Below are 24418 nucleotides of genomic sequence, written 5' to 3'. Positions count from 1 at the left end.
TCTCCCGGACATTCCCGGGCCCATTCGAAGCGCGAGTGTGAATAACTGCCACAACTCTACCCCCCTCCCCCCAACCCTCGCTCATACCTCCCCTTGTGACGCAACCATTTTGCACACTCTAAATTCGGCAGTTCGACCTAAGAAAACCTGCTTTCGTCCGCCCGCGGTGCGAAATAGCCTAAAAAAAGAGAGAGAAAGAGAGACCTGTCGCTCACATACATATACATGACCCAACGATGACCTCATCCTGCCCCCAAAACGTCATCGATCGCGTGACATCAAAACAGCTACCAAATGACATCGAAAAAACAAAAAAAAACCTGTTCGATTATTCACAAGCCACACGGTCCTCAAACTGGAGCTCCTGTAGCTCTCACACGTTGCAGGGAGTACGCGGAGAAGTTAGATCTATAGCATAGATACGAGATCTATGACGTCATCTGAACACCGTACGCCATGGTTCAATGATGACGTCACCACGCGACCTAAGACAGATGGGCCGATTGTTGAAATGGGCAAAGCCGAAGGGCTAAGAAATTCTAAGCTGATGAGCAATGTGTTTTTCTTTTTCTTTTCATACAAACCTGTGACGCCAGGTCGCAGACACCGTGGTTGACTTTTTCCCTTGCTCTAAAGAAGGAGGGAGGGGGGCGAGTACGGATCAACGAAACAGTGCTACAGTGTAAACACCTTTCTTTGCGCTTGTCTGTCTCGCGCGTATTTCGCCTGACCGATTTCCAAGTTCCCAAGTGTGCACAATTCAGCGATCAAACGGTATCAATGGTTTCTTTCCTCTTTTCTTTTCTTATAAAGCCTAGCTTTAGTTTGAATCGGCCCTACCCGGAAATGACGATGTATTTGAAATGCCGCCTATTATGAAGATCTTCATAATAGGCGGCATTTTAAATACATCGTCGTTTCCCGGTAGGGCCGATTCAAACTAAATCTACCCATATTTTCCCCTTTAAGCAGCTTCATACGCACTCCAAATACAATCGGTAAACGAAAGCAGCCAACATTTTCCCATTAATGCATATAGCGAGGGCACTCTGCAGGAAGTTCCGCATATTATACCAACACTCACATAAAAGCTGCCAAGTGGCCTCTCTTTAAAACTTTCACTAAACCGCCGTCTCACGCCAAGATGTTCTCGTAGCTATACACTACGTACACTCGCCCGGCTTCTTTCGCACGCTCGCGAAGCCCAACCTTCCATCGGTTCTCACAAATAAGATGGTAGAGGTTCACAATGTTCTCACGTCCTTGAGGGACACCACGCGCCGTGTGCCCCCCCCCCCCCCCAATAGACAAGCACACACGCACGCATAGGGTATAGTTAAGACAGTGAGTCCACACTCAATCGCAACCTGCCTGCCCATTACAGGTCTCTCGAAGAACAAACCTGTAAAGACCACTTTAAAAGACAATGAGCGCGTCTTCTTGTGCGCAACTTCCGGTAACACTTTCATGACGGGGTCAATGGCAGTGTCCTCGTTAGCATTCACATGCAATATCTATGCGTCCATCCGTCCATCCATCCGTCCGTCCGTCCGTCCGGGTCTATTTACCTAGGCATCGTTCTATCTATACGCATACATATCTAGATCTCAATGTTGGCATGGAAGCGCTTGAGAAGCAATCGCTGCAGCGGAAGAGAGAGCGAAAGAAGAAGGACGAAAGACAAAGAAAGGAAAGAAAGAAAACATGGAACGCCGATATTGGAGTGTACTCTAAACGAAAGAACCATACATCAGGAGCAACCGCGCCGCCATCCATAGGCAGTCTTATTATAAGCAGGAACAAAACGGCAGAAATTGTGTCGCCAGACGGAAAACGCCACCTTCACGACATCACTTCAACGACTCTCATATTCATCCTACAACACAGGCTCTTCTACACTTATATACGACGCCCAGCATGAGGCATTCATACCGTATTCACTTGACTGTAAGCGAGAGTTCTTGTGCAAGGTTTTTGCTACCTAAAGCCGACCCTTGTGCTACAAAAATGTAAACTATATATATATATATATATATATATATATATATATATATATATATATATATATATATATATATATATATATACGAAGGCCGCGCTTTCTCGTACGTGTACCAGCTTCTTTTCTTATACGTACCAGACCCAGTGAACTTTCGCACTGAATATATATATATATATATATATATATATATATATATATATATATATATATATATATATATATATATATATATATGTGTGTGTGTGTGTGTGTGTGTGTGTGTGTGTGTGTGTGTGTGTGTGTGTGTGTGAGAGAGAGAGAGAGAGAGAGATACTCGCGTTACGATTCGCGGTGACGTAACGGTCGAGTAAACACGGCATGTTTACACGCCCTCACACAGCGCAAAAATATTGAGTCAAACGCTTCCTTAGCCTTTCTTCTTTTTTTTTTTCCAAACCCACACCAGCGCGTCACCCAAATACGACTACACGCCTGCATACAGATACATCCAGCCTTTTCCTGACATACGCCTACCGAGCCGTACGCCAATTAGCGAGCTGCAACTTTAGACGGGGGTAGATTGAAGTCTTTGTAGGAGTACGTTCTAAGCACATCGTTCACGTATACATGAGTACGGACATAGTCCCGGTAAAAGCGACAGCATGTGTGGCGTTATACGATGCGGACAACCGCGAACATCACGATTGCATGCTGCGTAGCGGTGGTGCTTCCTTACAGTTTTTTTGTTTGTTTGTTGAAGCTATCGAATACAGAAGGAAAGCATTCGTGATTATGGTTCCAGCCTCGTATAACGTTTACGCGTCTTTTTTTTTATCCTCCTTCCTCAATGACCGCCAACGAAGTGGACACCGCCCCGAGTTGATCGAGGTGGCCAGCCCCTTTTTACGACGCGTCTTAATTTGCGTCCATTCGCCATAGAGGGCGTGAAGGGCGCAGCGCGTCTGTCGCGATCTATAGCCCCGACTAGTGATTTCAAGAGGGGGGACAAATGAGTCAGGCCCCACTAAATTAGGTTGTTGCCTCAAGTATTCACAAATCGGCATACCTTGAATTGGGATGCGCGATGACAACGAATCAACGGACAGCGTATGCATGAGCAGGCATTGATCACGTGGACCAGAGTTGACGGACTCTGCTTATGGAGCAACAGCTGCTGACTCAAAGGTCGCAGGTTCGACCCCGGCCCCGGCAATCGCATCGCGATAGAGGGAGAAATGGTATAGAAGCCCGCGTACTGTGTGATCTAAGTGCACGCTAAAACACAGACCAGCAGGTGGTCGCATTTTCCGGAGCCTTCGACTATATACGACGTCTCTCGTAATCATGTCACGGTTTTGGGACGTAAAAACCAGGAGATTAAGGTTATCCCTTACACGACGTCCGTCCATCAAAAACGCATAACTAGCCGATACTGGTATTTACCCGGCAGTCACCGAGCAAGACATCTCGGTTAGGTCAGGTGCAGGGCATACCCAACCACTCTAGCCTAACGTATACTTAGGGTTAGGTAGCACCCCGCCACGGTGGTCTAGTGGCTAAGGCTACTGACCCGCAGGTCACGGGATCAAATCCCGGCTGTGGCGGCTGCATTTCCGGTGGTGGCGGAAATGTTGTGCGCCCGTGTGCTCAGATTCGGGTGCACGTTGAAGAAAGAACCCAAGGTGGTCGAAATTTCCGGAGCCCCCCACTACGCGTCTCTCATAATCATACGGTGTTTTGGGGACGTTAAACCCCACAAATCAATCAATCGGGGTTAGGTAGCGTGCGTCTCCAACGTCCCCTTTGTATCTGTTTATTTTGGTTCCTCGTGGCTCACTTCCGCTAGTAAACTTCATCGCACGCTCTTACACAACGTGGCCAAGCAATGTACGGCCACTACCCGCAATAGTGGCGCAGTGCTCAGCAGCTGACTATTCAAGGTCCAGGGATCGAATCCCGGCCGCGGTTGGCTGCATTTTCAATGGAGACAAAAATGCTCGATGTCTGCGCGTACTTAGATTTAAGTGCACGCTAAAGAACCCCGGGTGGGCAATATTCCCGGAGCCCTCCACGATTTACGGCGTCTCTATCCTAACTATTTCGAAGTTTTGGGACGCTGAACCCGAAATAACATTGCTACAGTCAGCTGGGGGAAGCTGGGGCGGGGTAGGGGGGGGGGGGGGGGAGGAATATAATTCACATAAAAAACAGCGCCAATAACGAGGGACAAGAGAAATAAGGAGACAGACAGCGGCACTGACTCACAACAAGATTTATTTGCTAGAACCGCCCAATATATACTTGGACAAGTATATATATACTTGGACAATATACTACTATATACTTGGACAATATACTTGGACAAGTATATATATACTTGGACAATATATACTTGGACAATATATACTTGGACAATATATACTTGGATAAATACTTGGACAGTATCTGACAAAAAAAAGAGAAAAATACAAAACAAAGAAAACAGAATCCACCTAACAACCACGTAGTCATTGCCACAACGCACCATGAACAACACGTGTGCTAACGTTCCGAAGGAAATCTATTTTTTTTTGTGATAGCAAATAGTTTCGCGATGAACCCCACTCCCGTTCCCTCCCTCATAGGAGAAGCTTACGCACGCCTATACGTGTCATAATCTTAACGGCCACGCGCAGCGTGCAGCAGCGTCTCGGACGGCATGCAGTAATGGACAACGCATAGATGCAGTGGCGGCGTTAATTGGAAGCAAACGCGGGAAGGATTAATTGCGGGCGCCTTCGCCGCGTAACTCGGAGCCAGAGAGAGAGAGAAGCCACGCCAAGCACCGAACCTCAATCTGGCATCCGTCCAATCGCCGACTCGACTGACACTTCCTCATTTTGCCGTATTGATCGCGGTCTTCTGAGGAAACCATCTCCACGGAGAACGGTCGAGACACGTCGCGCGTTACCGCTCCGTGCCAAATCGCAGCCGCTATGTTTGTAATTAACGTCGCGGTAATTGGCGAGGCGGACTTTTTTTTGTTGTTGTTAATCAAAGCTACGGCGATATCGTTTTACCAGACACTGATAATTTTTTGTTTTTTTTTCTGTCATTTTTCCTGTGACAAAAGGTAATTTCGGCGCTTTCTTTTTTTTTATTTGTCAGCGTGCTAAATTTGCGCGCTTTACGGTGCTCCGCTGCTGACCACAAGGTCGCGGGTTGGAATCCCGATCGCGGCGGACCCATTCCGCTGAAGGTGAAACGCCAGCGGCCCGTCCAAATTACCGGAGCCCTCCAGTGCGACGTCCCTCCATAAACAGATGGCGGTTTGCAGACATGAAACGCCTGAAATTATTATTAACCGTTGAGTATAGTGAAGCTTACCCAATTTATGCGGCATGTTCGGCCCAGCAACAAAAGCAGCGCCCACGACTTTTTTTTTTTTTTACGCTGAAGAAGGAGGTGAGGGGTAACCAAGACAGGAGTGCTGCTCCAGGTGGGCATGGCATGCGGAAAAAAATATAGCTTAAAAGAATGCTGTTGGGCTAGTTGGTTCATAATCCTGCTCCTGTATCCCCGTGTTCTTTCCTGTCCTCGTCGATTTTGCGCTATCAAGCTTTAAGAAGCGGGAAAGTCGTGCGTTCTGATTTAGCTATATTTGCTTCAGGAGGAGGGGGGAGGGGGCAGGTGAAAATGAGGGACAGGCTTGAGCCCCCTTCCCCCCATGGAATTTCTAGTTACTGTATATGCTACCTTCAGCTTAAGATAGCATTTACAGTAACGCGATAGGAGTTTCCGCGTACCTATAGGATGAACGTGGCCATGTACAGTATCGCTGTAAAAAACACCTATAGTACCGAGGCTTGCAGCGGTGCAAAGAAAGTAACCACAGAACAAAAAAGAAAAAAGAAAACCTACCACGCTGTTTGTTCCCGGTCGAAAGAACGCGGAAGGAAAATAAAGAAGAAAAAAAACGATAAAGGAGCTATACCCTGCCCGTCTCCACGAATCGACGCCGCCTCCTTGGCAAAAAGAGCCTATAAACGCTTGGATGCATTCAATGTATACGGTCACGAGTGTACTACATGTACGCTTCCGCCAGCTTTTATTTTTTTTATTTTTTTTTCGTTCCCGTCGTCGTACGTGAGCTTTGGTGTCACCCTTCGGTACCTGCACTACATTAGCAGCGCACAGGTTGAGTTTTGTACGCGCGGGTTTGCGCGTGAATCGTGGTGGTGGTGGTAGTGGTCGTTAGAAGAGGGGGAAAGGCACCCAATTTCGGCAGCCCGGCATAGGGAGCACGGCGCAGTGCCTGAATGCGCGCCTGTGTGGTTAGGCGCACGGCGGTCTCGCGTCATTCTCTCTTTCCCGCGATTTCGAAAAAGAGAGAGACAGAGAGAAATCAAAACAGTCGCTGTGTTGATTTATCTCTTCGTGCGCGCGTCCCTTGTCGAGTTTCGCGAAGGCGAAGACGGGAAGCGAAAAAAAAAAATTAGTTATCGCGTGAGCGGTGTGTAGCAGTGGCCGGTTTAAAATGCACACTTTCGAACGCGCACACACGAATACTATCCACTTGTTTGTACGTCGCAATATTGCGCCATGTCAAAGGCTGACCAACAACTTTTGTTGGGTAAGCCTGAACGCGGCAGAAGTGCATGTATGCATGCATATAGAATACACAATGCAACGAAGAGGAATATATATATATATATATATATATATATATATATATATATATATATATATATATATATATATATATATTTCGCGCCGCTCACTAAAGCGAGCTTGCGAGTAAAACCAAAGGAACTGCCGGTTGTCCTCCAGAAGTCTTTCGCAACACCGTTCGGAGAATTGCAAATTCCGAAAACGATCGAACGATCGCGCATTGAGGAAAATATGTACAGATTATTATTTTTTTCACTGCCTCGCATTTCGGCCCACTTTTCCGGGATGCTATACAGAATGGAACAACCTGCCCCACTGGATCAGGCACTGCGCCGTGCTCCCGACCGGGTTGCAGAAATTAGGTGCCTTTTCATCTTCTAACACCACTACCACCCACCACCGGATCACTGCCGTAACTTGATTGATTGATTGATATGTGGGGTTTAACGTCCCAAAACCACCATATGATTATGAGAGACGCCGTAGTGGAGAGCTCCGGAAATTTCGACCACCTGAGGTTCTTTAACGTGCATCCAAATCTGAGCAGACGGGCCTACAACGTTTCCGCCTCCATCGGAAATGCAGCCGCCACAGTCGGGATTTGATCCCGCGACCTGCGGGTCAGCAGCCGAGTACCTTAGCCACTAGACCACCGCGGCGGGGCGCCGTAACTTGCCCGTGCGCGTGTGCGAAGAGTGTCTGTCACAGCGCCCTTTCCGCACCGAAAGTGAAGACGTGCTCCGTCCGAATATTCCGCCGACGATGTCTTACTCGATCTGTCACACTAGTTTCGTTACCTTTATTTCTCCTTTCGTAGTAAAGTATATAACAAAACGCGATTTGTTAATTATAGAATCGAAATAGGCGGTATTATTACGAGCCGGGACGACGATATATTCACGAAGCGCTCGCGTAGTCGGTTGTGGACATTCACTTTAATCAACCGGTATTCAATTACGTGCGCCCAATTTTATAAACATAATACGGTTCTAGCGTTTCGCCCCCTCTGTGTCGAAAAGCGACTGCCGCGGCCTATAGAATCTAAAGATCCAGCCAAAATAGCAGCGCAACACGTTAACTATCAGGAGTGCGCTGGTCAAGCTTATCTCAGCTTAAGTAAGTGACGCGTTTTTTTTTTTCGTTTTACTTTACCTGAAGGAGAAAAGGATGTAGGTTGTCCCCGCGTCGTTAAATATTGCGTTTAATAGCGCAATGAAGCATGTTATGGCCGAATAAAAGAGCACCGAGGATGATATTTATTGTAAGTGCGCTGGCACACACCGTGCGGTATTTTCCCAAAACTGCCATCTCCCCGTGACAATTACAGAATCCAAGTTAGAACCTGCGTAATATAGCAACTTACGGACTTTAGCGCGCCTCATACCAGGATATCGTCGGCTGCGATGGATGAGAGGCTATACGGTGCTCTGCTGCCAACCGAAAGTCGCGGTTTAGACCCAAACAGCGGCGGTGGCATTTCGGTGAAGGCCAAGTGATTGAGGCCCGGGTGCAGTGCAATGCGAGTGCACGTAAAAGAGCGCCAGATAGTCAAAAATTTCCGGAGACCTGCGCCACGGCGTCTTTCATAATCGTGGTATTGGGACGTAAAAACAAACATCCCTAGTAGTGAAACGATCCGTATGCGATGTCCAATAATTCCGTATGTTTCCGTAAGAATCTTACGGAAATATATGGAAAATATATGTCAAACATATGTAGTCTTAAGGAATTATTGGACATCGCATACGGAACGTTTTAGTAGGGATATTATTAAAATACCAGGATATGATTATCGGGGACACTTATAGTGGATGGCTCCGAAAGTATCGACAAAAAAAAAAAAGGTGGACTTTAACGCACTCAAACCAAATACACGGGCTATAGCACCTCACCTCTATCAAAATGCAGCCGGGACTCGATCACACGACCTTCGAATCCGAGTGGAAACCTTCGAAACACGCCACTTGCAACTTATTCGCCACACAAAGCTTGCAAGACATTAGGAAAACGATCCACACTCCCAACAGAACAGGAACAATTTCTATTTTTTGCTTCCTCGACATACGCCAAGATTGAGCACGCATAATTTTTTTTTTTTTTTTGTGGACTGGACGATTTATCGCTAGTGTTCTTACTGGGCTAATGCAGACCGGGACAGCTTCAAACAAGTACGGCCAAGCGAGGACGTATCCTTATACTAATCACTCGCGGTGGCCGCAGGACAGAAAAAAAACCCAACGCTGCCCTTTCGATTCGAGGACTCTCGGCGAATTTCAAAAAAGTTTGCTGAACAGCCAATGGGACGTCCCGTGTAATCGAATCGTAACGAAAAACGGCAGCGCAGTACCCTAATTACGTCGCGATTGAAAAAAAAAAGGGGGGGGGGGGGGGAGTGACACCGGACAAACCGCGTCTTTGAAAAACGAGGCATGAACCACCGTGGCGCATTCAAATAATTCGTGGAGTAAAAGCCAAGGCTCTTCGTTTAGACATTTCCTACGAGCACTTTAAAGGGGGAAAAAAAGAATGACACAGACGAGGTCGATAAGGTGGATGGTATGAGATTCCTCTCGGGTGCTTGTGCACCGAACTGTTCGCGGACTGCATGCCCAGCGCGCGTGTGTACGCGACGAGTTCGTATAAAAATGTATAAATTCCGAGAGACGTGACGGAAATGCAACGCGTCTATAACACGTCGACGTTTTCCTTTTTCAAGCTATCATAGCTACAAGCGTAGGCGACTGCACGCAATTAGCACAAAAAATCCTTGCAGTTGACTCGGAGGAGCAGATTCAGAGATCACAGCGGTATAATCCAGTTATGTATAAATACACGATTACGGAGTGGTAGAAAGAAAGAAAGAAAGAAAGAAAGAAAGAAAGAAAGAAAGAAAGAAAGAAAGAGAAATATAATACAACGGAACAGAACACAACAAAAAAGATAGACTATACTTAATGCTGCCAGCATCCTCTGCACGGATACCATGCGTGGTTACGATGCTCAGATGTTGACCCAAAAAGTCGCGGGTCCGATTCCGGCCGCTGTGGTGTCGCATTTGGACGGAGGCAAAACACTATAGAGGACCGTGTGTGTATATTATGCGGAGTCACGTCAGTCCCCGCTAAAAGAACACCAGATGGGCGAAATCCCCGGAGGCCTCCGCGACGCATGCTCGTATCGTCGAGTGAAAAACACCGCAAATCAATCATTTCTGCTAGCACGTATAATACAGGGGATTCACCAGTAGACGGTACGTGTAAGGAGAAATTACGAGTTGACTCGAGTAAAATATCCGAAAACTTATCCCCGTTTTGTTTTTTTCTTTACAGCAACGTCACACACACCACGAAAGACAAGACTGGACTATGAATGCGCGCGCGTGTGCTGCCTAATGTGTGTTTATCTCTCTTCCCTCTGTCCTCTCTATGGTTCATCTCCCGCATCCCCCTCCCATGCGCAGGGTAGCAAACCGGCTACCTATGGGCTGGTTAACTTCCCTGCTGTTCTTTTCCTCCCGTTTTCCTCCTTCCTTATCTAAATAATCTGAGCGAGTACAAGCAAAAATTGAAAAAAAAATGGAAGTGAAAACAAGGGCCTGTCAAGGCTGAAAAGGAAAGGGGGTGGTATCTTTTTTTTATTATAATTATTGGGAAGGTATGCCCACTGATTCCGTCACAAACGCACTGTCATGGCAGAACTATCAAAACAGGAGGAGAGGATGTACTCAAAAGACAGATCAACATGCCATGTATACGCAAAACGGTTTGTATACGGCAGCCAACGACAACATTTTTCGAAACGGCCTCTCATCAAAAAGACGCGGAAGTTAAGAACCCGTGAACATACATGGGGAGGGAAGGGGTGGGGCTACCTACATTTTGCCAATAAGTGCTATAAAAGTCACGGTTTTCACCGTATACCGTCCATCCAAAGCAATGGAGTCGTTTACACAAAAAAACTTGGCGTCTACACGTGTTTTCCTTTTTTTTTTTTCCTTCATCGTTTCGCTAAATTGATACACACCCCTGCGGTAACACTTCCTAAAACCAGCGAGACTGCGCATTTTTTTGCGAGGACGGGAAAAGAGCAGCGCGGAAGCACAAAACGCACGAACGAGGAAACTATGCGTGCTTCGAAATGACGAATTAATGGGGCCATTATATGGGAGCGACATTATACGCATGCTGCGATTGTGCCGTCTTTTAATTCGTGTACTGCACGCAAGTTCGCGCGTAATCGCGGGCGCGTCCGTCGGTGGGGATCGGAAAATTGCGTGCAGTATTACTATATAAGCGCTCGCCGTCATAACAAGGTCATCAAGCTGCTTTGAAGGGAGGGTGGCGCCGTAAGGTTTAAGCTTCCCCGTTGGCGAAGCAGCCGCCATTGCCGCAAAAGAAGGCTGATTAAACAAGAACAACAAGACTACGTGAAAACGAAAAATAACTATACCTTCTGCGGATGACGATCAAAGTGTACACCTCCAATTCTGACAGCGCCTTTTCAGGTTTAGTTTTACTGGTATGGTGGCTAATGAAGCGTGAAGGAAGATTAAAACAATAAAACTACAATATATTTCATATCACTTTTCCCCGTTCTACCGTGCCCATACCGCACACACATGTACGGTAGCTTCCAAATACGAGAATAAAGAAACAAAATTGTGACGTCAAACGAAAGAAGAGCCTCGTTTAAGCAGTCAGTGTATGTAATTTCAATGCCGTTTACCCCTCCCATTGTGTAATGCCGTATTAAGGGCCCTTAAGTGTAAATTGACGATTATGCTAATGATAACGACATGCAGAAATCGTAAATAGATAATAATTGTTGGAAGTTTACGTTCCGAAGCCAAGACATTATTATGAAAGACGTAAGGCTGCGGAAATTTTGACCACCTGAGGTTCCTTAAGGTGCGCACAAATACAATATATTATATTTTAATATAAATGTGATAATAATACATATAATATATGGTATGCCTATGAAATTTCACCGTGAAATATACATAAAAGAGGGACAGCGCAATAGTAAAAGGTGGCACAAGATTTCGTTCACGAAACCAACATTCCACCATCAAAAATATTAAACTATAATACGCTTGAAGAGGAGCACTTTGTTAAAGATAGTCGAACGAATGTACTGGCCTTCAGATTTAGTGCCTGTTTAGAGTAATCTTTAACGCGAATACGCGACTCGCAGACGCAAGCACAGCTGTTCGATGCCCGCACGCAGCGACATGAAAACACAGCAACATGCATGTGCCACCGCAACCTGCATGCGCTATACAGTGAACTACTATATAGCTGCGTTAAATCGATGCGCGTTACAATTTATGGTCTTTTAACTTCTCGTCTCCGGAATAAAACCGTGCAGCGCTGTCAAAGCTAGGAATCATCAAAACGAAACGTGTCGCCTGTGCACGCAACAACAAGAACAAAAGAAAGCATCGTAGAGTTCCAGACCATAGAGTTTCCTAGAATTAACTAGAGGAGACTCTGACACTGCGATCGTTCAGCAACCATGGGAATGAAGGGTATTGTACTATAGATTTGCCTAGCCTTCGTATACTTGCGGGTGGCGAATTGTACTAGTGGCTTTGTTTATTGCCGTGTTTTGGTTTTGTTTCGAAGACTTTCGTGACCCGATTTGAGAAGGTAAGCATTAATAAGGAGGTGAAGTGCAACCACTGAACATTTGCTGAATTTTATTTCGCAAGAAACCAGCTCCAAGCCACACGAACACACACGGAGCCTGAAGTACGAAGATGGGTCAAATCCGTGTACTGTATGCCCATCATTCCCATGCTCGCTGAAGCGCCGTGCGTTGCAGCTCCCACAGACACTATAGCGCCAGAGTTCCCTCTAGTGTATATTTAGGAAAGTATGTTCCATGCCTTAGGCCTACTGGAATTTATTAAATAACAGATAACAGAGGCACACGCATTCCGTTGTAATAAGTATGTCGTCTGTTTATATCTCCGACAGCAGATCGTCTGTTTCCACAGCTGACAGCAGACGACGATCGTTCGAAAAGTGTCGTCTGTTTCCATTGCATCACTTTCCTCAGCTCTACTGAAATTCATTAAATGTTAACAGATAGTACCTAAACACACACTCCTTTATAACAGATGTCGTCTGTTTACGTTTCGGGCAACAGACGACATCCGCTCGCAAAGTGTCATATATGTTTCCATTGCCGACAGCAGACGACGCTGCAGCCGGCGACGCGCTCGTTGATTGACGTCGTCAGCTGCAGTTGTTGGGGGAAATTGGGCAACGCGTGCAACGCGCGCGCCATAACAAGCTAACCGCTATACGCTACAGCTGTTAACATGCCGCTAACACTTCCCGTTGCGCAGTTTCGCCACCTACTTACAAATTCCACATCACTCGCACACTTGGAGGGTGTTAAAAGTGTGCATGGACAACTATTCGCGTCTTGCCACACCGTCTGCTATTAAATAGGTAGCTAAAGCAGACGACATCATGACTACCTTGCAGCACATTCTGCGAAAAATAATAAGTAAAACTTGCTTCGAATTAGCACGCACTTCCACTCCTAACTAGGTTCCACCCGATTACTAGACATTCGTTTTAACGATTCATATCGCGTTTTAACGCGTTTAACGCGTTTTAACGATTCATATCCTTGACAGCGCGCTCAGCCTTGCAAATTAACGCCGTCTGCTTTCATTCGCAGTATAGCAGAAGACGCGACCGGATATAAAGGCTAACGATGTCACGTTGCTTATTACGACAGCGTGAAATTGGTTACTCGCAAAAAGAGCAAAAAAAAAGGGGGGGGGGGGGGCAAATAAATATATGTCCATGTATTCCGGTGCATAACAATTCATTGAAATCCCAAATAATTTTAATTACTCATGATCATTTCGTGATGCCCATGGATTCCGGTGCATAACAATTCATTGAAATCCCAAATAATTTTAATTACTCAAGATCATTTCGTGCAATCGACATGCGAAGCCCATCTTAATTTCACGCGCACTACCGAGAAAAAAAAAACAGTTTAGTGGTACAGCCGGCCGCCGACGTTCGCGCAGTTCTAAACTTTCGGGTTATAGTTAAGAAGTTCATTGCACAGCTTGACAAGAAACAGTGTACGACTGAGAATGCATGTGCTTACTGCATTTTTTCTCGCTCCCTTCTCTTCCCACACACACAATAAACGTGCAGTGAACTTTTTGTCATTTGAGTATTACAAGGTGCGCGCAAATATTGTAATAAGCCCCTCGCGGTATAACTGCGCATGAGACATCGTCGACCTTTAGAAGTGACACGATCGCCGTGACATCTCAACCTTCGCGGTGATCGATGAAGCCCGATGTTGCTGGTCAAAATGGCCGGACCGGTACGAAGCCGGTCACATCTATACAACCTCTAAATGACGTACGAACAAGTGGTGAACTGCCGGCGCAGAAATCCGCCGTAGTATAGACGACGAGTTGATCGAGAGAGTCCGTTAATCTCGCGCTGTGTCATACAGTCAATCTCGCGCTGAGTTATACAGCTTACTGTCATTTATTGTCTGCTTATGTGTCATCTGCTTATCCACCGTCTGTCGTCTGCTTATCTATACTCTGCCCATCCACCATCTTCCTATTCGTCGTGTATCGTCTGCTTATTGACAGTGTACCACCAGCTTATCTGCCGTCCAACGTCTGCTTATCTATTGGATAGTATGTATATCGTCTGCTACGAGATATGCAGTATCCTTAGCCGAACGACACAATCACACTCATATATTCTATTCGCAAAACAAAAACCGAAAGTGCAATGATAATATTCGGGTAAAAGCGGGTCGCGTAGATCGAATAACCGAAATATACGTTGTTACGTATTGATAAAGGAGTCAGCGATAAGATATTAAGGTATCACCGACGATGGAAATATGTGCACCGAAACAAGTAAGGTGTAACGCGGCGTAACAAAACAACTGCATTACAAAGAGGTATATATGCTTATGTGTACACGGTATACGGTACGAGTTGAGCTGTACCAGCGGCAGCTTATTTCTTGAGTTCATTGCAACACTTGCAAAGTGCCCAGAGGTATCTAATCACATCCGTCTAGCACCATATTTAATTCCAAGTTAGGCCTGCAAAGGTGTATGCAATTGTACACAAACACATACACATCCATAAACCGACTATTGTGTTTTTCCCTGTTCGCCGCTGCAAGCAACAATCTTATACAGCCGATCGAATACAAGTTCTGTAAGCTTGGTCACGTGATCCTGAATCTGAGATTGGCAAAAAACCACCGAGCTCTTTTTTTTTTTTTTGCTATAAAGAATGTGACGTCTGACCTCACGCACCCTAGCGGTCTGTAAATAGACATCATGCGCTTGGAGATCCGTCTGCAACCGACAGGATACAGGCGAAGAAATATTTGCGACAGACGTCGCTAAGGTAAACCTGTGCACATTTTGCAAATTTTAACGTAATACGAAAAACGTGCGTGAACGCATATTCGCGCGCATTAAGCAACAACGCCCGGTGTTTGCAAACCCACGCTCAAACGCGTCAACCGAAACGACCATGAACTGCAACTTTTTGTTTTTGTTTTTAGAGGTGTCAACATTATCCGAGTCGAACACGAGCAGACGACATCTCGCGCACGAAGCAGACGACGCGATAACTTTTTGGTGATATGCTTTCACACCCAGTGCAGTACAGCCTGCGTCCCCTTTTACCGTATTTACATATAGATTCTAATTTTGTTTGTGAAAGAAGTGGCAAGAAAGAACACACGCGACAGAGCGCCAGCGCCTGAAGCGACGACAAAAATCTTTCCTCGTTGGAGTTTTGCCCGTACTGGAAAACACATCCAGTCTGGCGACGGCCGACAAGCGTTTCAAGTCGCGCTCATGGTATAGTGTTGAAACATGTTTCTTTCAGTCACCGTGAGAAGGGCTTTGACGCTGACAGCGATAGGCGAAAACGTTGGAACTTCTCTCACGTTTAACTTCTTGTTTTTTCCCCGAGGTGACGCTGGTGGAGCCGCCGCTTCGAATCGAACTACCCCAAGCTCTGACGTCACAGCCAACGCGTGAGACGTCGAAACACACGCATCACACCACGGCCGGAGGCTATAACATGCGAGAGAGGCTAATTACACGGCACATGTGATCGGCCCTGAACTGCCGCCGGTCTATCTGACATCTTCCCCCTTATTTTAAGCATCGACTCGTGCGCTATTTCGATCTCTGGGGTACTTTTTGCGGCGAGAAAGAAATAACTCAACTGGGCATTCCCCGCGGTTCTTGCGCACTCGAGCGGAATTTCTCATTTATTTTTCAATAAAGTTGCATTCTCTTTCCCTCTTAATTTTTATTTCGAAGCGATGATGTCTTTCTATAATCATCCGTTATAAGTGTTTCTGGTTCGCCTTGGTTTTACACATGGCCCGTGGGGGAGTTCGCGACTTTGTTGAAAAGTCGCAAACTTCGTCTACTTCCTTGCCCCTTTGTCGTCGTTCCGTTCTCGCGCTACAACTATCGTCATATGACATCATCTAGCCCAAACCGCCACACTTTTTTGTTCAAAAGAAAGACAAGGAATAAAGCACGCGCGAGTGTACAATGTCGTTCTTTATGAAAGGGAACACGCGATCGCATGACTTGCTCTCTGCAAGGACTACCTTCAGTATCTTGCAGGGCTTGTCCAGCGGCCATAACTCGTTTTGTTTGCCAATAGGTGACGCCAAAAGCCAACGTATCTTCTTTTGCTGTCGGTTGGTGACGGTCCTGAAGGAAGCCGCCGCAGAGCGCAGGCCGCGCGATCACGTGTTCCCTTTCGTTAAGAACGACAGTGTCCGTCCCTCGTACAGTACACTCAAGGTGCAAGCGAACTCTCGCCGAGTACCTTCGAGCAGCATCAAAATACGGGATTAGTAGCCATAGAGCAGGTTTCTTTTTTTTTCGTCTGCAACAAAACGCCCGCAGACGGTTGCAGACGACAAAGAAGGTTGCATACAGCAGACGAAAAGTGTCTGCCATTTGCTACAGTACATGCTTATTTATATACCAGACGAAAACTGTCTGCTGCTTCAGTACGGTCGTGTGTAGCAGCTTGACGAATAAAAAGAATAACTGCACGGAACTACTACCCTGGGGACAATGATAATTTCGGGTCGTACAAAACGCACGCGGAATTTCGTGAACATGCCAACAACGTGCGGACGCTCTACTCGGTAGCGCTGACGTAGGGGACCTCCGCACGAGAAAAAAAAAATAAACAAGACGGGAAAACGACTAATTTCCTCGCTTTTGTTCCGTCGCGAGGGGCCACAAAGAACGGCTTACGTCACACGAAACTGCTGGCGCTGAGCACGTGGACGGAGCATGCAGGAAGACCCGTAATAGAACGAGAATTTAACCAGCCGCCAGCTGTTTTTCCACCACGTAAGTTCTTCAGAGCGAAGTACACGTTAAGACGAAACGCATTTTTCTTAGTCGTCACAGCTTTTTCGCTATTAGCTATAACTTCCCAGAACTATAGGGAGTAATGCTAACCAAAAGGCGTGAAGGCCGGGTTACTGCCGTCTGCTTTTATAGACTTCTGCTCTCGTTGGAGCAGACGATTAATCTTCCCGAGTCTTCATTATGCACAAGCTGAAATCCCGGAAACAAAAGAAGCAGCTGCCGAGAACACCTAAAGTCGTATGCCGTGAAAATAAGAAAAGTGAATCCTATGTCCAGAACGTCGCGGCGAGACAACGAACCACCTCAATCGTACAAACAACGACGCTTTCCGGATAAATGCTAAACCAGCGCCTGTATTCACAATTCCCCGAACTGCGCTTTCACCCCACGTTTACGGTACCAGGGACGGTCATTAACGACGTGACAGTCTCGGGAACGTAACACTAAGTGTAACAGCCAGGCGCCTTAATTACAATCTTATGACGCAATGAATTACTGAATTATAAAAGGTTGCTGACATACGGCCAAGCTAAAAGGCCTTCCTAGATAGAGAGGGGGGGGGGGGAGTATAAAGAGAAAGGTCTAACAACAGCGTAATATAAACCGGACGACATAAACACACCCAGTCACATCAAGCGTCCTTTTATGTACCGCATAAAAACAAAAGAAATGAGCAGCTAGATTAGCTTGGCAGAGCGTTGATTCCGAGACCATGATTGCTTTCTCGAACAATTACTCCTTTGTTTTGTTTTTTTTAATGGCGCACGGGAGAGAAGGGTTTGTGTATACGCGAACTCCAGGACTACGAATGTTGCGGACAAGCGGCCGCATTCACTCAGCTGACCCTGGGAAAAGAAAAAAAAAAGCTTGGTGAACACGCGACTGACCCGGTTTCCTTTTTTAAGCGTCGTCTGCTCGCACGGTCGTCTGCTACGTGAAAAAAATATCGTCTGCTTTGTGCGCGCTCGTAGTCCAGCACAGCGTCTTTTGAGCAACGAATGACCTTCCGCGCTTGCTTACTGACATCACTTGTGTATTCGAGGACCAGTCAATATTCGTTAAAGCACGGATACATACATCTTGTAATTTACTTTTGTTCAGAGAAAAAAAAGACTATACTAGCTTGTGCGGGAAGAAAACTCAAACTGGAGCACAAGAGCTTACACCCGGGGAAATGTATATTACGGGCATGTGTGTCATCAGCGCGCGCGGTAGTGTGTGTTCTACTACGCGAGGACCGAATTCGTCTGCTTCGTAAGCGTGCGGCACACCACCTTTTGAGCTGAGTACATCGGTACCTGATGCCAGTAAGCATGATCTTCAACACTTGCTTAGTGTTCACACAACCACTGCATTCGCTAACAGCTAAACTTATAACGTGGCGAATCAGCTTTTGCTAAGCGAAAGGTTACGTGCTCGTACGGAGAAAAAAAAAAAACGCTAACTGGAACACAAGAATATAGACCTGGGACGAAATATGGTGTGTGTCGTCTACTACATGTTGGCACAGAGGCGCCGTTTTAGACCGCGCTCGAATATGTTCACCACCAGGAAATATCTGCTAACTTCGCGCTGTAGGAAAAAGGAGCTCCAAAACGCACACTCCGGAAGGTTTTCTTTCTCGTTGACCCTCTCTCAAGACTGCTTTCCAGCTCATTTTAATCGTGCCGTACTCGAAAGGCTTTTGAGAAAGAAAAAAAAAAACAAAATTGCACGCTAGCACCCACCGCCGCGAATAGCAGACGACGCGCCAGCAGAAGGGCTACAACTTTGGCCTACAGCACGGCCACTATCTTGAAGGTCCTCACAGGAAAGGATGAAACGCGAGCGGCCGCTAGGAGCACCAGCAGACGACACAGCGCCACAATGCCGCGAACGCCGGCAGTTTTTAACTTTTTCTTTTACTTCCACATTTGCTTCAGAGATACACGTCGCACATTCAGCCTCGCTTTGACGTTGCCATGGGCCTACCGACGTGCGACTCGTTCAAAGAGCCGTTGCCCAATCAGGAGCACCGGTTTCGAACACGTGACATGACGTGATCGGCAGGCTGATCGCGCGAAGTAACAGACGACTAATTTTTTTTTTTTGGCAGCGGCGAGTTGGGGAGAGGGCGCGAATCGCGTGTTTCGCTTATTTTTTTTTTTTATCGCTCTTGCAATGCTTTATCTCTTCGCAAAAGGTTGTATGTCGCGTTACGGGGGGCGCATAATAACGGGAAGTGCACGATGCAAAAACGTCCCAGGCAACGCAGCAGACGACGTTTCTTCCCAACGCGACCTTTGCTGCGCTTGAAAGGCATTTAACTGCATAAAACAAAAAGGATTCTCTTTCGAATCAACAGAAGTACGTCGTAACAATGATCCCCACAAAGTTCTAGGAAAGATGACATTTTACGTGCAGAATAGACTCGACAGCTGCGCCGACTACCAAACACGTGTCAATGAAAGCGGCATCATCTTTAGTGCATGCAGGTTGCAAAGCGCCGCATGCGAGTTCAGCGTCGTCTGCTACATGCACTGGATTTCTCGAGAAAGTGGTACGCTTCAGCTTCATCAGAAAAGGTGGAATGCGTAGAAAGCTGAGGCAGCGGCTAGACCGAGCGTGAGCTAATGTACTTCATGCAACAATGCATGCGTTATCATAGAACGAAACCTAGACAAGCTTACACCGCAGGACTTTCGTTTGATGTAGGAAACTACGATCGACCAAAACCAATCACTTCCTTAATTACTCTGGCTCTTACTACGATATGGTATGCTCGCGCAGTTCTGTTTAAATCGCGAACGTGATCTCATAGAGTTAATGCACTGGTTAACACGCGACGACACGGTTAAGACCCATGGTTAAGACGCAAACGATTGGAAAAGAGGCAGAAGATCTACAGCTGTTCCTAAAAAAAGTGTCTCCAAACGAACGTCGTCTGCTGCTGATGGTCTGTTCACAAAGTCTGATCGTCTGCTAAGGAAAGACGGTCGTCTGTTCACCCATTCTGATCACCTGTAAACGAAAGATGGTCGTCTGTTCGCAAATTCGGATCGCGTGCTAACGCTAGACGATAATCTGTTCAGAAGTTATGATCGTATGGTACCGCAAGACGATCGTCTGCTCAGAAATACTGATCGCCTACTAACGAAAGACGATCATCCATTCACAAATTATGATCGTCTGCTCGAACTTTTTCGCCGACACTGTCCTTACTTCCAGATATCACCGCACTGTTACGCGTGGAATAAATGCATGCACTTTATCGCGTACTGTCACAAAATCACGCCAAAAACCGGCACAAACGGCGTATGACACGGCGATGACAATAGCCTCCAGTTTTGCAGGCACCCACGCCGGAACTACCGCAATGCGTTGCTAAGCGGCGCGCTCGGGGCGAGGTTTTTAGTGAAGCGCCGGCACATCGATAAAGGAAACCCTTCGCAGCACAATATACAGCACTGCGCATAGCGAAGGAGCGGCTCTGCAGACCAGCCGCGTCCTTGGAATGGGCTAAAGGCAAACGCCGAAATCGAAATCACCCATGTCGGTGGACATGCATGGCTGTGCAGCAACGCGCAGGATGCCGCTGCTGACCGCGAGGATGAAGCAAAACTTCCTCTAGAGGGGCACACCACAGCACCGGAGGTTAGCGGACCGCTGACGGTCTAGGTCACGAACGAAAAAGAAGAAGGGAACGCTGGCGACCCGACTCTTCCGAATCTGCAGGCCCCTGTCAGAACAGTTCCCCCCGCCATTCCAAATTGAAGGGGGCCACGTCGCGCACTGCACACAACTAACACCAACGCCTTGTTTCGCGTCGCGTTTTCTCAAGACACGCGGTTGGTATCCGTAGAAAGAGAAAGCCCACGGCATCCCGGTGTCAGCTGCACGGTATAACACTCGAACCTGCGCTTACCTGAGCGTTTCTGTCGCTGTTTCGGAAAGTCTAACGTCGCCGGCTACTGGTGTTCCTCATAAATGCGTGAAGCGAAGCCGGGGTAGCAATTGCGGGGTTGCTGCTTCTCGATCGTTGAGCTTCTTGTATCGGTGACCGCTGCTTGTTAAAATGGTTGAGTGTAGCGTGCTTTTCTTTTCTTGTAGTCGCTGTGTATTCCTGGAGGGGGCGACCGGCCAGCGGGCTCACTAGCACCGAGAAGCAGCGATTGAATGAATGAAGACTTGACTTGGCAGCCGCCGGCTGAAATACAGACGCAGCGGAGGGGGTACAGACTAGCCCAGCGAGGAGGGGCAGCAGGGGTTCCGCGGATGAGGCGAGGAGCGAGGGGGTTTTGTTAAGGGGAAAGAGTGCGGGAGGGAGCCGCACGCCGAAAAAGCGTCGGGTGATATGGGACCACGTGAGAGCAGCCAATCGGGTACACGGTCCGCGCTCGCCCGAGAAGTTACGTCGCTGATCACGTGACGTCGCGTCTGTGGTCGTTTGCCTGCCGGCGGCGAAGGTAATATGGCGGCCTCCACAGATGAGCTTCTCTGAGCCGGTTCGGGCTGCGACATTTTTCTTTATCTAATCAACTGTAACGCGAGTGAACGGCTTAAAACCGTGACAGTGGGTCAGCTCGTTACTGTAGTATGTTTTTCGCGAGAGTTGAAAATTTCAGAAAATAAGAAACCGGCGTTCAACAACCCCCTTTTCATCGCACCCGTTGCGACCACTTTTTTTTTTTTTCTCCTCTTTTCAGCGCCCCTGGCCTTGGTTGCCGGGCTTCCCGAGATGCTTCGTGCACGTCATGGGAGCTGCCGGAAACGTCAGTGAGTGACGTCACGTGTAGGTGGGTTTTCATTTGGAGTTGGTGCGCCGTTCACCCGTGCGTCACACAACGCAGCACTAACGCGCCAAACACCCGCGCCACAATTGACAACGCTGCTGTCGCAAACGATGAGAATGTTGTATTTTCGGATTTTTTCATTTAGTTTGCGGCTTGCAAGTCTGGAATTCTCCGCAGTCTGCAAACGCATTGGTGGTGTCAGGATTTTATTCTTCTTTCTCTGCGTGCTCTCTTCTGTCTCTTCGTCCGCTGCTCTCTGGCGCTAAGGGGTTTTCGCGTGCGATAAGTTATCCCACGCACAGTCGGAAAAAAACTAATACAGCTGCGGCTTGGGATGGGATTCGCTCGAGAGATAACTGCAATCACATAGTCGAGCCCTGCAGCTGCGCTTGACCGACGCGAACTCCGTGATAGAACGTCGGGCAACGGAATTTTTTTTTTTTTTAGCTTTCCAGTCCTATTTCGTTGAGTGGGTCACTTACCGGCGGAAAAAATAGAACAAATGAACTGGAAAAAACAAGTGATAGGTTCAGAATGGCGTGATCGCGGGTAGATATCGTACGTGAGAACATGCCTCTGACACGGCACGGACTGGGCATATGTAACAACGTCCAACGAAAGAGATTGCGTTTCTTTTTCCCTCCATTGATAGAATGCGTCGTCTGCTACAGCGCTGTTTGCAGACGGCAGTTTCTTTTTGTCCTTTGACTGGCTACTCGGCAGCTGTGTATTCTCCCGTTTCATACGCTTTCCTATAAGCGACGCATGCAATGCTACGTACGTTACATCCACCTCGATGCAACGGAGACACAACAAATAAACGACAGTAATATAAACCTTTACACGAGCTTCCTGCCGTGGTTGTTGTCCAAGAGACTGCTTTTCGCCAGTGAGTCACGGCGTTATTCATGTTGTCTGTGGTACCTCGATGTTTTTAGCTGTTCTATGAATGTGTCATCAAAACAATTAGGGCTGCAGGAAATTTTGTGGCGAAATATATAAACAGGTCAAATTACAAAGCAAGACATTTGATACTACTGCTGAAATTGGATACGTTTACAAGCTCTGAAAAGGTGGTCAAAACGTACTAAGGGCTATTTATGATATATTGTGGTTCCCAGAGGTAGAATGAATTGTGACACGTAAAACGGCAAAATACGAAAGCTCCAAAAGCTGGCACTTCTTGTACTCTCAGCTTGAAGCACACAGATTGCCTTTTGACAGAGAGAGAGAGAGAGAGGGTGATTTCTTTTTATTTCATAAAAGGTTTCTGAGCAAGTGGGTGGGGTCCTCAGTCCAGGACTGCACTGGCCTTTGCGGCACGCTGGGCCTGGCCGAGCAAAGCCGGCTGGCTTTTCCGATCCCTGCTAGAAAGGCAGGTCTGCCACAACCTCGCTCGAGATGTTGTCCCCAAAAGGGGAGAATTCACGTTTTGGTGCCGTTATTCGCATTGCCACGTACTGTTGGCGAGAGTTGGCCGTTCGCCACGGACCGCTTCGTGCGTATATTGTGGGACTTGTGTGGTGGTTTCTTTGTAAGTGTGGGTGCGCGTTGGTCTGTCCTCGACGCCAATCTGGCACCTGTTCTCCGGTAAGATCTGGGCTGTGTTCCAATTCTTACACGGCACGTAGACAGTCTACGCAGACTGCTTAGAAGACCGCACCGAGCCCATGCTGTCCGAGAATTGTAACACTTTTAGACAGCTTTTACGCTACGATGCGCCACCTCACGTCGAGAAGAAAAAGCTAAAGGAAACAAACGTAACAGTTGTAATTTCCGGCTTGTTTCGTGTTGAAATCAAAAACAAATAAACTTTACTCACATTGAGCGTCTCGGAAAGCGTCTGCTTGTGTGCAGACGGCCATTCTGGCGAGATTTGATCTATCTGAGCGATTCGTTGAGCCGCCATCTTGTTTAGACAGCAAAGTAGCCTGCATCGTATTTGTGTACGATGCGGTCTTCTCGGAGCTGTCTACTTTGCTGGCTACGTGAGAATTGGAATGGGACTTAAGATGGCCGCCGTCCATTTAGCTGTCTATTCAGCCGTCTACGGTGAGTATTGGAACACAGCCCCGGATGTATCTTTTTCGTTCTCCTCTTTAGTTTTTGAGGACGACGCGTTGATGTATCGGTGGTTCCTCGAGGGTTGCGGCCAGTGCTCGGATGCTTATTTTACGAGCAAGCCAGTCGGCCATTTCGTTGCCCTCAAAAGGAATGCAATTCTGAAGGCGCGTCTATTTCACAACCAATCGCTAGCTCAATCCCTTTTTTTTGTTGTTGTTGTTGTTCTTCTCGTCTCATGGCTCATACCCAATGCAGGGGATTGACCGAGTAGCAGGCCTCCACTGGCGGCTCGAACTTCCCTTTGTTCACATCGACATCAATTAAAACAATATATACCTAAAGCAGTACAGTCAACGTCCCTTATAATATCATTGGTTTCACTACCTGCGGGTTTACGTTAATGTTGTGTCACGCACAACTGCCTATACTGACCACCTTGCCGGAAGGATGTCGGCGCAGTGTATACATTTCCCGTGTCGTCCTTTGTAACGTATCGGCGTAAGTCAAGCTT

The 24418-nt window shown here is 47.2% G+C and overlaps 1 protein-coding gene across 2 annotated transcripts in view; it reads right to left on the bottom strand.

Moving 5' to 3' along the window:
* Positions 1-24418, bottom strand: part of LOC119179527 (fatty acid synthase-like) — a 71917-nt gene that overhangs the window by 33361 nt on the left and 14138 nt on the right. The window contains exon 1 of one of the 2 annotated variants that reach the window (XM_037430620.2): positions 20976-21167. The exons of the other annotated variant lie outside the window; for it this stretch is intronic. The gene's annotated coding sequence lies outside the window, so the exon portion shown is untranslated. Of the gene's footprint in view, positions 1-20975; positions 21168-24418 lie in introns of those variants that run through there. 2 annotated transcript variants of the gene reach the window in all.

Source organism: Rhipicephalus microplus, chromosome 7, assembly GCF_043290135.1.
Source record: "Rhipicephalus microplus isolate Deutch F79 chromosome 7, USDA_Rmic, whole genome shotgun sequence".
Lineage (NCBI taxonomy): Eukaryota > Metazoa > Arthropoda > Arachnida > Ixodida > Ixodidae > Rhipicephalus > Rhipicephalus microplus.
The sequence above is the reverse complement of the archived record's forward strand: the minus strand, read 5'-3'. Positions and strand labels throughout refer to the sequence as shown.